Here is a 15,974-nt window from a genome sequence, read left to right as displayed (position 1 = left end):
TCTGTCAGGCTAGGCCCAACCACCTCTGGGGCAGTTCCTTCATCAGGGGTAAGATCAGTTCCCTGAGGAGGCTGATCCTGTCTTAAAGTCTGGTGAGGGGGAGATTTCTCTTCCTCCTCCATGCTCTCAGTTTGTGTGGAGTTATCCATCATTTCAGGTTTCACAACACACGTGTCAGTTTGAGTTTGGGCTGTGGCCATCACAGCCCCACCAACCTTTTCAGGAGGAGACTCAGTTTGGGTTTCTGCTGTTATCATAACAGCTTTGCTATTCTGTTCAGGAAGAGCTTTTGCTAAAGATGGGGCAGGGAGTATCTCCGCCCTACCAACCTTTTCAGGAAGGACATCTTGAATTGGGGCTGTAGCCATTACAGCCCCACTAACCTTTCCATTGGAATTTACCATTCTAGAATGGATTTCCTGTTCAACCCCAGCCCAGGCTGAGATTTCTAAATCATTACCCAGTAGACAGTCTACAGGCAAGTTTGGGGACACTGCCACTCTCTTTGGGCCAGTGACACCTCCCCAGCTGAGACTTACTACTGCCATGGGATGATTTGTTTGGATGCCATCAATGTTTATTACCTGGTATGTGGCACCAGGTAAAAGTTGCTTAGAGGGGACTATGCCATCAGCCACCATGGTGATGCTAGCCCCTGTGTCTCTAAAAGCTTCAACTCTTAAACCATTGATGATGGGTTCTTGTCTATACTTGCTCAAAGTATTTGGGCAAGCAGAGAAGTTGGCAAACCCCATGCCAGCCTCATAAACAAGATCATTGGGTGATGGGGACCTGGATAGGCCAGGGTCCACCTGATTTCCAAAAGTAAACCCACCCAGATTCCTGGGTGTGCTTCCACTTCCTGGGGGATTACTGCTGACAGTAACAGGAGGTGTTGAAGCTGGCTTTGGAGGTATATTTTCTTTATTGTTATTCTTGGGACAACAGCTGTCTGTTTTGTAATGCCCCACCTGTTTACAGGGATAACAATAGGGTTTTTTCTCAGTTGAAGAAGTGTCTTGGGACCCACCCCCATCCTTGGAGTTTTGGGGCCCTGGGGAAGTCTTTTCTTTACTTTTATCCCCACCCTTATCTTGAGGCTTGGTAGACTCCTTCTTCTGGTTACTGTCCTGATTCTTAGGCCTAATCCTGGTTCTGACCCATTTGTCTGCCTTCTTTCCCAATTCTTGGGGAGAGGTCAGATCAGAGTCTACCAGGTGCTGGTGTAAGAGCTGGTTCTGACAATTACTTAGGATCTGCTCCCTCATAATCAAATTATACAATCCTGTAAAGTCATGTACTTTGCTGCCATGTAGCCAACCCTCCAGAGCCTTAGTAGCACAATCTACAAAATCAGTCCAGTCCTGAGTCTGTGTCTTCTGGGTGTCTCTGAACTTGAACCTGTACTGTTCAGTGGTTAAGCCAAACCCATCTATCAGAACACTCTTCAGGACTTTGTAATTGTTTGCATCCTCATGTCTGACAGTGAGGAGCTTGTCCCTCCCTTTCTCTGAAAAGGAGTACCATAAGATTGCTGCCCACTGTTCCTCAGGAACCTGCTGTACCATGCAGGCTCTCTCAAGAGCAGTCATCCATTTGTGGATGTCATCCCCTTCTTTGAAGGGGGGCACAATCTTTGTCAGGTTTCTACTATCATAGGACCTGGGTTTCTCTTTAGGAATATTGCTGCCACCAGTGGCATCTAAGCCACACAATTTCTGCTCTCTTGCCAAGGCAAGTTTAGCTTGAGCCAAGGCTACCTCCTCCCTCTCTATCTGGAGTTTGACAGCCCTCATTCTGGCCCTATGCTCTAACTTTTGAGAAGCATTCATGCCCCTCTGTGATTCTCTGGAGGCACTAGAAAGATGAGAGTCCCCTGAGGGAGATCTCACTCTTCTGTTGCCTGGGGGAATCATATGTTGGGTTCTGGGGAGGTGCTGGCCCTCTCCAGTCCCCAGTAGGTCCAAGTTGGCCTGGCTAAGCCTACCAACTGGAACCTGGCTACCCTGATCCTGTACTTCTAAGTCCTCAACCTCTGAGTCCTCATCCAAGTCATCATCATCCTCCTCTTCAGGGGGATCAACTGCAGGGGGGTTCCCTCCAGTTCCTGTATCTAGGGAAGCTGCTTTTGCCTTCTCTAAATCATCCTGTTCTAGGAGTTCTATCAGGATTAGGCAGGTGGGGCTTCTGCCCCTTTTTAACCCTCTTGCTTTGCACAAGACAATCAAGTCTCTGCGGGTTAGTTTGTCATATCCAGAAGTTGCCTGGGTAGGGTCAACTGTCACAGGACTAGACCCTGAGGCCTTTCCTGTGTCAGACATGGTTACTAGTGAGGTGTAAGTGGTGCACTTACCTACACTAAGTGTTTTCCTACTGGACCTTGCTAGTGAGTTGTAGTCAGGGGTGTGCTACTCCCTTCAACCTACAACTACTAAGTTCAGTAGAACTTAATATGCTAAGCTTTTGATTTTATATGTACCTAGAGGTACTTGATGTGATCTTTCAATTTGATATAAAGATTGCAATGGTAAAACAACAGCAAGCTCAAATCCGCACCGCTGCTCACCAATGTGAGAAGTTGGCCTGGTAGGGGATGTTTCCAATTCTGGAACCACCTACTACCTGACCAAACAATCCCCTTATGGTGTCTGGTTGTAAGTCAACCTTATTAGACAAGCTATCCTAGTGGTAGCATGGACTAAGCAGCCTAAAGGCTTAACTTAAGAGGTCGTGTTAAGCGAGCTGTTTTACCACATACAATCCTGTAATACCAAATGAAAGGACACCACACAAGTATATATTATAAAAATATATGTGTTTATTACTAAAAACAATCCCCAGTATTCTTTATGAATAAAGGGGCACAAGCGTTAAATCAAAAGCACTGTTTAAACATACAAAGTTGCACAATTATGGATGAGGGCGGGGGGCCACTCAAACCATATACTAAACAAGTGGTATAAGAGAGGCCACTCGAACAGTGGTTAGGCCTAGGGCCTAGGGAATCGCTGGGAGCAGTCAGGACAAGCAATGCTGAAGTCGGGAATGGCCCTCGGGATTCGGGAGATGTGCGGAAAGCGCACGCATGCACCAATGTTAACCAATGGTGCGTAAAAGTCAAATAGTTAAAGTTTAAGGACACTTCCGCTGAACCTAGAGGAACAAAACTTAACACACAGACCCTAGAGGTGTGCACCAGTGTGGGAACACCGGCGGAGCAAAGTTACCTCACCCACAGGAAGTGGGTGCACAGGGTCGAAGTGGCGTCGGGTTTTGACACGCAGGCTCTTGGTGCTTGAAGCTGAAAGGGCTGCAGGCAGGGTGAAGACGAAGTGTCCGGTGGAGTCCAAGGGTGGACTCAAGTTGTAGAGTACCTGAAAGCAGAGGGGACAGAGTCTGGGTCACTCAGCAGTGACCAGGGTGGAACCAGGACGGAACCAGGCAATGTCGGGCGCAATCAGGTGGTCGTCGAGGCGCTTCTCTTCGCTGTCACGTGGGCTCTGGGGCATCTGCGACGTCCAGGAGCAGGTCACGATCTGTCCCACGCAGGCTCTCACCGTCGGTGCAGTCGGCTTCCGGTTTGGAGCAAACAAGCCTTGGTAAGAGCAATCCACGCGGGATTGGAAGATGGCGTCTCACTCGGACCAGGAAGGTCAGAGTCGGGGCTCCCTTTCAGGGGAGCTGGTGTGGATCTGGAGCAACTAGAATCACGAGTCTTCTTTTGTAGTTCGTCGGCACAGGGACCACAAGCCAGCTGGCAAGTGACCGGGCCAACGCGTTGAGCCAAATCGTGCCAAAGGGCCCCACGCAGCACTCGTCGAGTGTGGAGGGCTGAACTTCGGCTCAGGAGTAGCTCAGGGTGGGGGCTTCTCAAACCCCGGTGTACAGCTTCGAGGGTCACTCGTGGGCTGCACGGTCAGCGTCTCGTGGTCACTTCAAGATGGCGTGCCCCACGCTTCCGGTCGCCTCCACGGGTCTCAGCTTTGCATGGACTGTGGATCGGGCTGTTAGAAGCTGGGCAGGCTTGATCTCGTCGATCTCAGTCGCTCGAGTTCCGGCGGGAACTGCAACTAAGTAGACGTCGAGGGCTGGATGGTGCCTGCTGCTGCAGGGTGGTCACTCCTTGACCACAAGGGAGATTCTTCGGGCTTCCACGTTGAGATGGAGGGCGAAGGGTCCAGAATATCGTTTCAAATGTTTCTTCCAGGAAATCTGATGTGCATTGGCACTGCTCCCACTCTTATTCGAATCTGGTGGGCGTGATTACCTGCTAGGTCCCCTCCTATGGGTGGGACCCAGGAAGTGGGTGGATACACCCCCTTCCTTTGATCCAGGCCGCCCTGGCACGAGGGCTGGAGTGCCCCAGAACCGGTTTGGCCGGATTATGCAAGGGGCAGCCTTGTGCGCCCCAGGCAGTGTCTGGTTTCTTTCAAACCTCCCTGCTACAATACACTATCTCCTGTCTGGAGGGCGGTGACACCCTCCTGTGACAGGAAACCCTTTGTCCAGGACCCCCTTGACTGGGTTTCGGTCAGCTCCAGGGGTCCAGACATTTGTCTGTGGCAGAGGCATCCATTTTGTGGATCTTAAGGCCTTTGGAGAAATCAACCGCATTAAAGTGAAGTAACATGTCTTACCCCTCTAGAGGGGTGGAATGCCATCCCCGTCGCCAGAACTGGCGAGGGGATGGTATTCCAAAGCGTATGACACCTTACACGACATGTTTTGATAAAGCCAAACCAGAGTTGCTAAATAACCGCGAGGATTATAAGGCACTTAATAGTATATGGTATGGCATTATCCTGAAACAGCTTAGGGATTTGTTCCCGACGGCTGCAGACAGGCTCAGCTCATGCTAGAGCTCCATCTCACATAAAAACCAAGCACCCAGCCTCCAGGATTGGTGAGGCCTGTCCATAGGAGTGGCTCACAGGTTTACATGTGTCCAGATATAGGTTTAGACATAGGTATACTATATCTAAGCAAGGGGTGTGTACACCACCTTACCCCAGCTGAGTGATCAGCCAGTTGTGTCAATTTAAGAACCAGCCAGGGGTGGCAAAAGATATGCTGCAGCCCCTGGTAGGCCTTAGTGGCTCCTGTGCCCTGTGCACCTATAGTGCATTCTACAGGGGCTGACAAGGAGTCCATTTCCAATTGGTATGTACCTAGGGTACATGGAATCCATTTTACAGAGAGAGCAGATGGCCTGGGGCCCTGATTAGCAGGGAACCAGGTCAACTAAGTCAAAAAACCAGCTAAACACAGGCAAAAAATCTGGGGTAACCATAGTCAGGTAGCCACCTTCCTACAGTCCCCCTGGTTGCTTTTGGTCCCCCAGGCTGTGCTTGGTACCCCTGGCTGTGCTTGGTCCCCCTGGTTGCTCTTGGTCCCCCAGGCTGTGCTTGGGTCCCCATGGTTGCTCCTGGTCCCCCAGGCTGTGCTTGGTCCCCCAGGCTGTGCTTGGTCCCCCAGCTGTGCTTGGTCCCCCTGGTTGCTCATGGTCCCCCAGGCTGTGCTTGGTCCCCCAGGCTGTGCTTGGTCCCCCTGGTTGCTCTTGGTCCCCCAGGCTTGTGCTTGGTCCCCCAGGCTGTGCTTGGTCCCCCTGGTTGCTCTTGGTCCCCCAGGCTTGTGCTTGGTCCCCCAGGCTGTGCTTGGTCCCCCTGGTTGCTCTTGGTCCCCCAGGCTGTGCTTTGTCCCCCAGGCTGTGCTTGGTCCCCCAGGCTGTGCTTGGTCCCCAGGCTGTGCTTGGTCCCCCTGGTTGCTCTTGGTCCCCCTGGCTGTGCTTGGTACCCCTGGCTGTGCTTGGTCCCCCTGGTTGCTCTTGGTCCCCCAGGCTGTGCTTGGTCCCCCAGGCTGTGCTTGGTCCCCCTAGTTGCTCTTAGTCCCCCAGGCTGTGCTTGGTACCCCAGGCTGTGCTTGGTCCCCCAGGCTCTGCTTGGTCCCCCTGGTTGCTCTTGGTCCCCCAGGCTGTGCTTGGTCCCCCAGACTGTGCTTGGTCCCCCAGGCTGTGCTTGGTCCCCCTTGTTGCTCTTGGTCCCCCAGGCTGTGCTTGGTCCCCCAGGCTGTGCTTGGTCCCCCTGGTTGCTCTTGGTCCCCCTGGCTGTGCGTGATACCCCTGGCTGTGCTTGGTCCCCCTGGTTGCTCTTGGTCCCCCAGGCTGTGCTTGGTCCCCCAGGCTGTGCTTGGTCCCCCTGGTTGCTCTTGGTCCCCCAGGCTGTGCTTGGTCCCCCAGGCTGTGCTTGGTCCCCCAGGCTGTGCTTGGTCCCACTGGTTGCTCTTGGTCCCCCAGGCTGTGCTTGGTACCCCGGCAGTGCTTGGTCCCCCTGGTTGCTCTTGGTCCCCCAGCCTGTGCTTGGTCCCCCAGGCTTTGCTTGGTCCCCCTGGTTGCTCTTGGTCCCCCTGGCTGTGCTTGGTCCCCCTGGTTGCTCTTGGTCCCCCAGGCTGTGCTTGGTCCCCCAGGCTGTGCTTGGTCCCCCTGGTTGCTCTTGGTCCCCCAGGCTGTGCTAGGTCCCCCAGGCTGTGCTTGGACCCCCAGGCTCTGCTTGGTCCCCCAGGCTCTGCTTGGTCCCCCTGGTTGCTCTTGGTCCTTCAGGCTGTGCTTGGTCCCCCAGGCTGTGCTTGGTCCCCCTGGTTGCTCTTGGTCCCCCAGGCTGTGCTTGGTCCCCCAGGCTGTGCTTGGTCCCCCTGGTTGCTCTTGGTCCCCCAGGCTGTGCTTGGTCCCCCTGGCTGTGCTTGGTCCCCCAGGCTGTGCTTGGTCCCCCTGGTTGCTTTTGGTCCCCCAGGCTGTGCTTGGTCCCCCATGCTGTGCTTGGTCCCCCAGGCTGTGCTTGGTCCCCCAGGCTGTGCTTGGTCCCCCTGGTTGCTCTTGGCCCCCCAGGCTGTGCTTGGTCCCCCAGGCTGTGCTTGGTACCCCAGGCTGTGCTTGGTCCTCCTGGTTGCTCTTGGTCCCCCAGGCTGTGCTTGGTCCCCCAGGCTGTTCTTGGTCCCCCAGGCTGTGCTTGGTCCCCCAGGCTTTGCTTGGTCCCCCAGGCTGTGCTTGGTCCCTCCAGTTGCTCTTGGTCCCCCAGGCTGTGCTTGGTCCCCCAGGCTGTGCTTGGTCCCCCAGGCTGTGCTTGGTCCCCCAGGCTGTGCTTGGTCCCCCTGGTTGCTCTTGGTCCCCCAGGCTGTGCTTGGTCCCCCTGGTTGCTCTTGGTCCCCCTGGCTGTGCTTGGTACCCCTGGCTGTGCTTGGTCCCCCTGGTTGCTCTTGGTACCCCCGGCTGTGCTTGGTCCCCCAGGCTGTGCTTGGTCCCCCTGGTTGCTCTTGGTCCCCCAGGCTGTGCTTGGTACCCCAGGCTGTGCTTGGTCCCCCAGGCTCTGCTTGGTCCCCCAGGCTCTGCTTGGTCCCCCTGGTTGCTCTTGGTCCCTCAGGCTGTGCTTGGTCCCCCAGGCTGTGCTTGGTCCCCCGGGCTGTGCTTGGTCCCCAAGGCTGTGCTTGGTCCCCCTGGTTGCTCTTGGTCCCCCTGGCTGTGCATGGTACCCCTGGCTGTGCTTGGTCCCCCTGGTTGCTCTTGGTCCACCAGGCTGTGCTTGGTCCCCCAGGCTGTGCTTGGTCCCCCTGGTTGCTCTTGGTCCCCCAGGCTGTGTGTGAGAAGTTGGCCTGATAGGTGATGTTTCCAATTCTGGAACCACCTATTATCAGACCAAACAATCCCTTATGGTGTCTGGTTGTAGGAGAGTAGGGTCTGCTATCCTATGGTCACCCCAAATTTTTGCTTTTTGCTTCACTGGTTTTCGACTACTGAGGCTGTGGGCCTGCTGATCAGACCCCCAGCCTGCTGTTCTCTCACTAAATTAATAACACATGTGCTATAGGCACATACCAATTGGAAATGGACTCCTTGTCAGCCCCTGTAGAATGCACTATAGGTGCACAGGGCACAGGAGCCACTAAGGCCTACCAGGGGCTGCAGCATATCTTTTGCCACCCCTGGCTGGTTCTTAAATTGACACAACTGGCTGATCACTCAGCTGGGGTAAGGTGGTGTACACACCCCTTGCTTAGATATAGTATACCTATGTCTAAACCTATATCTGGACACATGTAAACCTGTGAGCCACTCCTATAGACAGGCCTCACCAATCCTGGAGGCTGGGTGCTTGGTTTTTATGTGAGATGGAGCTCTAGCATGAGCTGAGCCTGTCTGCAGCCGTCGGGAACAAATCCCTAAGCTGTTTCAGGATAATGCCATACCATATACTATTAAGTGCCTTATAATCCTCGCGGTTATTTAGCAACTCTGGTTTGGCTTTATCAAAACATGTCGTGTAAGGTGTCATACGCTTTGGAATACCATCCCCTCGCCAGTTCTGGCGACGGGGATGGCATTCCACCCCTCTAGAGGGGTAAGACATGTTACTTCACTTTAATGCGGTTGATTTCTCCAAAGGCCTTAAGATCCACAAAATGGATGCCTCTGCCACAGACAAATGTCTGGACCCCTGGAGCTGACCGAAACCCAGTCAAGGGGGTCCTGGACAAAGGGTTTCCTGTCACAGGAGGGTGTCACCGCCCTCCAGACAGGAGATAGTGTATTGTAGCAGGGAGGTTTGAAAGAAACCAGACACTGCCTGGGGCGCACAAGGCTGCCCCTTGCATAATCCGGCCAAACCGGTTCTGGGGCACTCCAGCCCTCGTGCCAGGGCGGCCTGGATCAAAGGAAGGGGGTGTATCCACCCACTTCCTGGGTCCCACCCATAGGAGGGGACCTAGCAGGTAATCACGCCCACCAGATTCGAATAAGAGTGGGAGCAGTGCCAATGCACATCAGATTTCCTGGAAGAAACATTTGAAACGATATTCTGGACCCTTCGCCCTCCATCTCAACGTGGAAGCCCGAAGAATCTCCCTTGTGGTCAAGGAGTGACCACCCTGCAGCAGCAGGCACCATCCAGCCCTCGACGTCTACTTAGTTGCAGTTCCCGCCGGAACTCGAGCGACTGAGATCGACGAGATCAAGCCTGCCCAGCTTCTAACAGCCCGATCCACAGTCCCTGCAAAGCTGAGACCCGTGGAGGCGACCGGAAGCGTGGGGCACGCCATCTTGAAGTGACCACGAGACGCTGACCGTGCAGCCCACGAGTGACCCTCGAAGCTGTACACCGGGGTTTGAGAAGCCCCCACCCTGAGCTACTCCTGAGCCGAAGTTCAGCCCTCCACACTCGACGAGTGCTGCGTGGGGCCCTTTGGCACGATTTGGCTCAACGCGTTGGCCCGGTCACTTGCCAGCTGGCTTGTGGTCCCTGTGCCGACGAACTACAAAAGAAGACTCGTGATTCTGGTTGCTCCAGATCCACACCAGCTCCCCTGAAAGGGAGCCCCGACTCTGACCTTCCTGGTCCGAGTAAGACGCCATCTTCCAATCCCGCGTGGATTGCTCTTACCAAGGCTTGTTTGCTCCAAACCGGAAGCCGACTGCACCGACGGTGAGAGCCTGCGTGGGACAGATCGTGACCTGCTCCTGGACGTCGCAGATGCCCCAGAGCCCACGTGACAGCGAAGAGAAGCGCCTCGACGACCACCTGATTGCGCCCGACATTGCCTGGTTCCGTCCTGGTTCCACCCTGGTCACTGCTGAGTGACCCAGACTCTGTCCCCTCTGCTTTCAGGTACTCTACAACTTGAGTCCACCCTTGGACTCCACCGGACACTTCGTCTTCACCCTGCCTGCAGCCCTTTCAGCTTCAAGCACCAAGAGCCTGCGTGTCAAAACCCGACGCCACTTCGACCCTGTGCACCCACTTCCTGTGGGTGAGGTAACTTTGCTCCGCCGGTGTTCCCACACTGGTGCACACCTCTAGGGTCTGTGTGTTAAGTTTTGTTCCTCTAGGTTCAGCGGAAGTGTCCTTAAACTTTAACTATTTGACTTTTACGCACCATTGGTTAACATTGGTGCATGCGTGCGCTTTCCGCACATCTCCCGAATCCCGAGGGCCATTCCCGACTTCAGCATTGCTTGTCCTGACTGCTCCCAGCGATTCCCTAGGCCCTAGGCCTAACCACTGTTCGAGTGGCCTCTCTTATACCACTTGTTTAGTATATGGTTTGAGTGGCCCCCTGCCCTCATCCATAATTGTGCAACTTTGTATGTTTAAACAGTGCTTTTGATTTAACGCTTGTGCCCCTTTATTCATAAAGAATACTGGGGATTGTTTTTAGTAATAAACACATATATTTTTATAATATATACTTGTGTGGTGTCCTTTCATTTGGTATTACAGGATTGTATGTGGTAAAACAGCTCGCTTAACACGACCTCTTAAGTTAAGCCTTTAGGCTGCTTAGTCCATGCTACCCCTAGGATAGCTTGTCTAATAAGGTTGACTTACAACCAGACACCATAAGGGATTGTTTGGTCAGGTAGTAGGTGGTTCCAGAATTGGAAACATCCCCTACCAGGCCAACTTCTCACATTGGTGAGCAGCGGTGCGGATTTGAGCTTGCTGTTGTTTTACCATTACAATCTTTATATCAAATTGAAAGATCACATCAAGTACCTCTAGGTACATATAAAATCAAAAGCTTAGCATATTAAGTTCTACTGAACTTAGTAGTTGTAGGTTGAAGGGAGTAGCACACCCCTGACTACAACTCACTAGCAAGGTCCAGTAGGAAAACACTTAGTGTAGGTAAGTGCACCACTTACACCTCACTAGTAACCATGTCTGACACAGGAAAGGCCTCAGGGTCTAGTCCTGTGACAGTTGACCCTACCCAGGCAACTTCTGGATATGACAAACTAACCCGCAGAGACTTGATTGTCTTGTGCAAAGCAAGAGGGTTAAAAAGGGGCAGAAGCCCCACCTGCCTAATCCTGGTAGAACTCCTAGAACAGGATGACTTAGAGAAGGCAAAAACAGCTTCCCTAGATACAGGAACTGGAGGGAACCCCCCTGCAGTTGATCCCCCTGAAGAGGAGGATGATGATGACTTGGATGAGGACTCAGATGTTGAGGACTTAGAAGTACAGGATCAGGGTAGCCAGGTTCCAGTTGGTAGGCTTAGCCAGGCCAACTTGGACCTACTGGGGAATGGAGAGGGCCAGCACCTCCCCAGAACCCAACATGTGATTCTCCCAGGCAACAGAAGAGTGAGATCTCCCTCAGGGGACTCTCATCTTTCTAGTGCCTCCAGAGAATCAGAGAGAGGCATGAGTGCTTCTCAGAAAGCTGAGCATAGGGCTAGAATGAGGGCTGTCAGACTCCAGATAGAGAGAGAGGAGGTAGCCCTGAGTCAAGCTAAGCTTACCTTAGCTCAAGCTAAACTTGCCTTGGCAAGAGAGCAGAAATTAAGTGGCTTAGATGTCACTGGTGGCAGCAATTTTCCAAGAGAAAAAGACAGGGCCTATGATAATAGAAACCTGACCAAAATTGTGCCCCCCTTTAAAGAAGGGGATGACATCCACAAATGGATGACTGCTCTTGAGAGAGCCTGCATGGTACAGCAGGTTCCTGAGAATCAGTGGGCTGCAATTTTGTGGTACTCCTTTTCTGAGAAAGGGAGGGACAGGCTCCTCACAGTTAGACCTGAGGATGCCAAAAACTACTCTGTTTTGAAGAGTGCTCTCATTGAAGGGTATGGCCTAACCACTGAGCAATACAGGTTGTTGTTCAGAGACACCCAGAAAGCACAGACTCAAGACTGGACTGATTTTGTGGAGTGTGCCACTAAGGCTTTGGAGGGTTGGTTACAGGGAAGTAAAGTTTCAGACTATACAGGATTGTACAATCTTATGATGAGAGAACAGATCCTTAATAACTGTACAAACCAGCTGTTGCATCAATACCTTATTGACTCTGATCTGACCTCTCCCCAAGAATTGGGAAAGAAGGCAGACAAATGGGTCAGAACAAGGATTAAGCAGAAACCCCAGAACCAAGGTGGTGACCAGAAGAAAACAGACCAGAAGGGTGGTAATCAGAATCAGAAAGATAAAGAAAAAGACCAGAAGTCTTCAGGCCCCCAAACTAATAGTAAGGAGGGTGGTTCCCAAAATGGTAACAAGAAGAAGAAGAACAAAGGTCCAAAGACACCTTGGTGTAATACCTGCAAATCAGTTTCACACTGGGGCAGTGAGTGCACCAAGGCAAATCCAGTTCCCACCACTACAGCTCCTAAAGCAACTGCAACCCCAAGTACAGTAAGCAGTGGTGGAACACAGTCCAAGGGTGTAGCTGGGTTGACCCTGGGTATTGAAGTAGGATCTGGCCTAGTCAGAGTCCCTACACCGGCAGTTCTCCTGTATGATGTGGACATTGAGTTGCCCACTGCAGTAAGCCCCACTAACCTGGGCAAATACAGGCAGACTCCCTTAATAAATGAGAAACTGGCTCAAGCTTACAGGGACACATGTGCTAGTGTCACCATGGTGACCCCTGGCTTTGTGGACCCTGGACAGATTGTACTAGGAGAGAGCTACCTAGTAACCAATGCAAGCAACTCCACTACCTCCCATAGTGTGGCAGTTGTGAACTTCTCCTGGGGAGGGGTTGATGGCCTAAAGAAAGTTGTGGTGAGTGCAGACCTACCAGTAGACTGTCTGTTAGGCAATGACCTTGAAAGCTCAGCATGGTCAGAAGTGGAGTACAGGACTCATGCAGAAATGCTAGGGATTTCAGAGCATGTCCTTGCCATGACAAGGGCTCAGGCTAAGAAGTGCCTTCCTGAACCAGTGGTGGATCTTGAGACAATAGACCAGCCACAACCCAAGAGAAGGAGCAAGAGAGGAAAGGCCTCGCCTTCCACCTTGCCCCAGGTTGAGGATCAGGTTTCAGAGGAAACTGATTCTGCAGTCCAAGAGGAGACTGTCTCTGAGGAGCTTGAACCTGACCAAGTTGAGTTTCTGGGGACAGGGGGACCCTCAAGGGCAGACCTGAGGCAGGCTCAATTAGATTGCCCTTCCCTTGAACCCCTCAGACAGCAGGCTGCTGCTGAGGCTGCTGGGGATGCCCAAGGTACCCATACTGTGTATTGGGATGAGGGACTCCTTTACTCAGAGGCTAGAACCCCCAAGCCTGGCATGACCAGGAGGTTGGTGATACCTCTGCAGTTTAGGGGATTCCTCCTTACCTTGGCCCATGATATTCCCCTTGCAGGACACTTAGGCCAGAACAAGACGTGGGACAGGCTTGTTCCACACTTTCACTGGCCTCACATGTCAGAGGATGTCAAGGAGTTTTGTCGCTCCTGTGTCACTTGCCAAGCCAGTGGTAAGTCAGGTGGCACAACAAAGGCCCCCCTAATACCAGTACCTGTGGTGGGGGTCCCCTTTGAGAGAGTTGGAATTGATATTGTGGGTCCAATGGACCCCCAAACAGCATCTGGGAACAGATTCATACTGGTGGTAGTGGATCATGCCACCAGGTACCCAGAGGCTATTCCCCTAAGGACCACCACAGCACCTGTGGTGGCAAAAGCCCTCATTGCAGTTTTCTCAAGAGTGGGCTTTCCTAAGGAGGTACTATCAGATAGAGGGACAAATTTTATGTCCAGCTATCTAAAAGCAATGTGGAAGGAATGTGGAGTAAACTACAAGTTTACCACCCCATATCATCCACAATGCAATGGGCTTGTGGAGAGATTTAACAAGACCCTTAAAGGCATGATAAAAGGATTACCAGAGAAGCTCAGGCGGAAATGGGACATTCTTTTACCCTGCCTGCTCTTTGCTTACAGAGAGGTCCCACAGAAGGGGGTTGGCTACAGCCCTTTTGAACTTTTGTTTGGCCACCCTGTGAGAGGTCCATTGTGTTTGGTGAAGGAAGGATGGGAGTTACCTCTCAAAAAGCCCAAACTAGACATAGTGGACTATGTACTTGGTCTCCGCTCCAGGATGGCTGAGTACATGGAAAGAGCATCCAAAAACCTGGAGGCCAGCCAAGAATTGCAGAAAGCTTGGCATGACCAAAAGGCTGTACTGGTAGAGTTCCAACCAGGACAGAAGGTATGGGTACTGGAGCCAGTGGCTCCAGCAGCACTCCAAGACAAATGGAGTGGACCCTATCCTATTATTGAGAAGAAAGGGGAAGTCACCTACTTGGTAGACTTTGGAACACCCAGGAGCCCTCACAGGGTAATCCATGTGAATCGCTTGAAAGCATTTGTAGACAGGGAGGACATGAGCTTGCTCATGGCCACAGATGGGGAACAGGAGGAAGAGAGTGACCCTCTCCCAGACCTGCTTTCCCAGAACCCTGATGATGGTTCAGTTGATGGAGTAGCCTTGGCAGGCAGCCTCACTGACCAGCAACAGAGGGACTGCAGACAAGTTTTGCAGGCTCACAGGCAAATGTTTTCACTCACACCCAGCCAAACTGACTGGTGTACCCATGTTGTGGACACTGGTGACAGTCTGCCTGTCAAGAATAAGATCTACAGGCAACCTGATCATGTCAGGGATTGCATCAAGGCTGAGGTGCAAAAGATGTTGGAGCTTGGAGTGATTGAGCCATCAGAGAGCCCATGGGCCAGCCCAGTAGTCCTGGTGCCAAAACCTCATACCCAAGATGGTAAGAGAGAAATGAGGTTTTGCGTGGATTACAGGGGTCTCAATGCTGTCACTAGGACAGATGCTCACCCCATTCCAAGAGCAGATGAGCTCATTGACAGATTGGCTTCTGCCAAGTTTCTGAGCACATTTGATCTGACAGCTGGCTACTGGCAAATCAGACTAGCTGAGGAGTCAAAAGCCAAAACAGCATTCTCTACCCCTAGTGGACATTATCAGTTTGTGGTAATGCCCTTTGGTTTGAAGAATGCACCTGCCACTTTCCAAAGGTTGGTGAACCAAGTCCTTACTGGGTTGGATGACTTTTGTGCAGCTTATCTGGATGATATTGCTGTCTTTAGCTCCACCTGGGAGGATCACCTGATCCACCTGAAGAAAGTTTTGGAGGCCCTGCAAAAGGCAGGCCTAACTATCAAGGCCACAAAGTGCCAGATAGGGCAGAGTAAGGTTGTATACCTGGGCCACCTAGTAGGTGGAGGCCAGGTTCAGCCACTGGAAAGCAAAATCCAGGCCATACAGGACTGGGCTCCTCCAGTTACCCAGACACAAGTCAGAGCCTTCTTGGGCCTGACTGGGTATTACAGAAAGTTTGTGAAAAACTATGGGTCTATAGTGACACCATTAAATGACTTGACATCCAAGAAGATGCCAAAAAAGGTTCAGTGGACAGTTAGCTGTCAGAAGGCATTTGAAGACCTGAAGAAGGCCATGTGCTCTGCACCTATCCTAAAGAGTCCTGACTACTCCAAACAGTTCATTGTTCAGACAGATGCTTCTGAGTTGGGGGTGGGAGCTGTACTCTCACAACTTAATCAAGATGGTCAAGACCAGCCAATTGCTTTCATTAGCAGGAGGCTAACCCCAAGAGAAAAACGTTGGTCAGCCATTGAGAGGGAGGCCTTTGCTGTGGTTTGGGCATTAAAGAAGTTGAGGTCCTACTTGTTTGGAACTCACTTCCTGGTGCAAACAGACCATAAGCCCCTCTTATGGCTTAATCAGATGAAGGGTGAAAATCCCAAACTGCTCAGGTGGTCCATTTCCCTACAGGGGATGGACTTTACAGTGGAGCACCGCCCAGGGACTGACCATGGTAATGCAGATGGTCTCTCCAGGTACTTCCACTTAGAACATGAAGACTTATCTGGTCAAGGTTAGTTTAATGTCCCTGCGTTTGGGGGGGGGTTGTGTAGGAGAGTAGGGTCTGCTATCCTATGGTCACCCCAAATTTTTGCTTTTTGCTTCACTGGTTTTCGACTACTGAGGCTGTGGGCCTGCTGATCAGACCCCCAGCCTGCTGTTCTCTCACTAAATTAATAACACATGTGCTATAGGCACATACCAATTGGAAATGGACTCCTTGTCAGCCCCTGTAGAATGCACTATAGGTGCACAGGGCACAGGAGCCACTAAGGCCTACCAGGGGCTG

The sequence above is a fragment of the Lissotriton helveticus genome (genome assembly GCF_964261635.1).
Source record: "Lissotriton helveticus chromosome 1_1 unlocalized genomic scaffold, aLisHel1.1 SUPER_1_unloc_13, whole genome shotgun sequence".
NCBI lineage: Eukaryota > Metazoa > Chordata > Amphibia > Caudata > Salamandridae > Lissotriton > Lissotriton helveticus.
The sequence above is the reverse complement of the archived record's forward strand: the minus strand, read 5'-3'. Positions refer to the sequence as shown.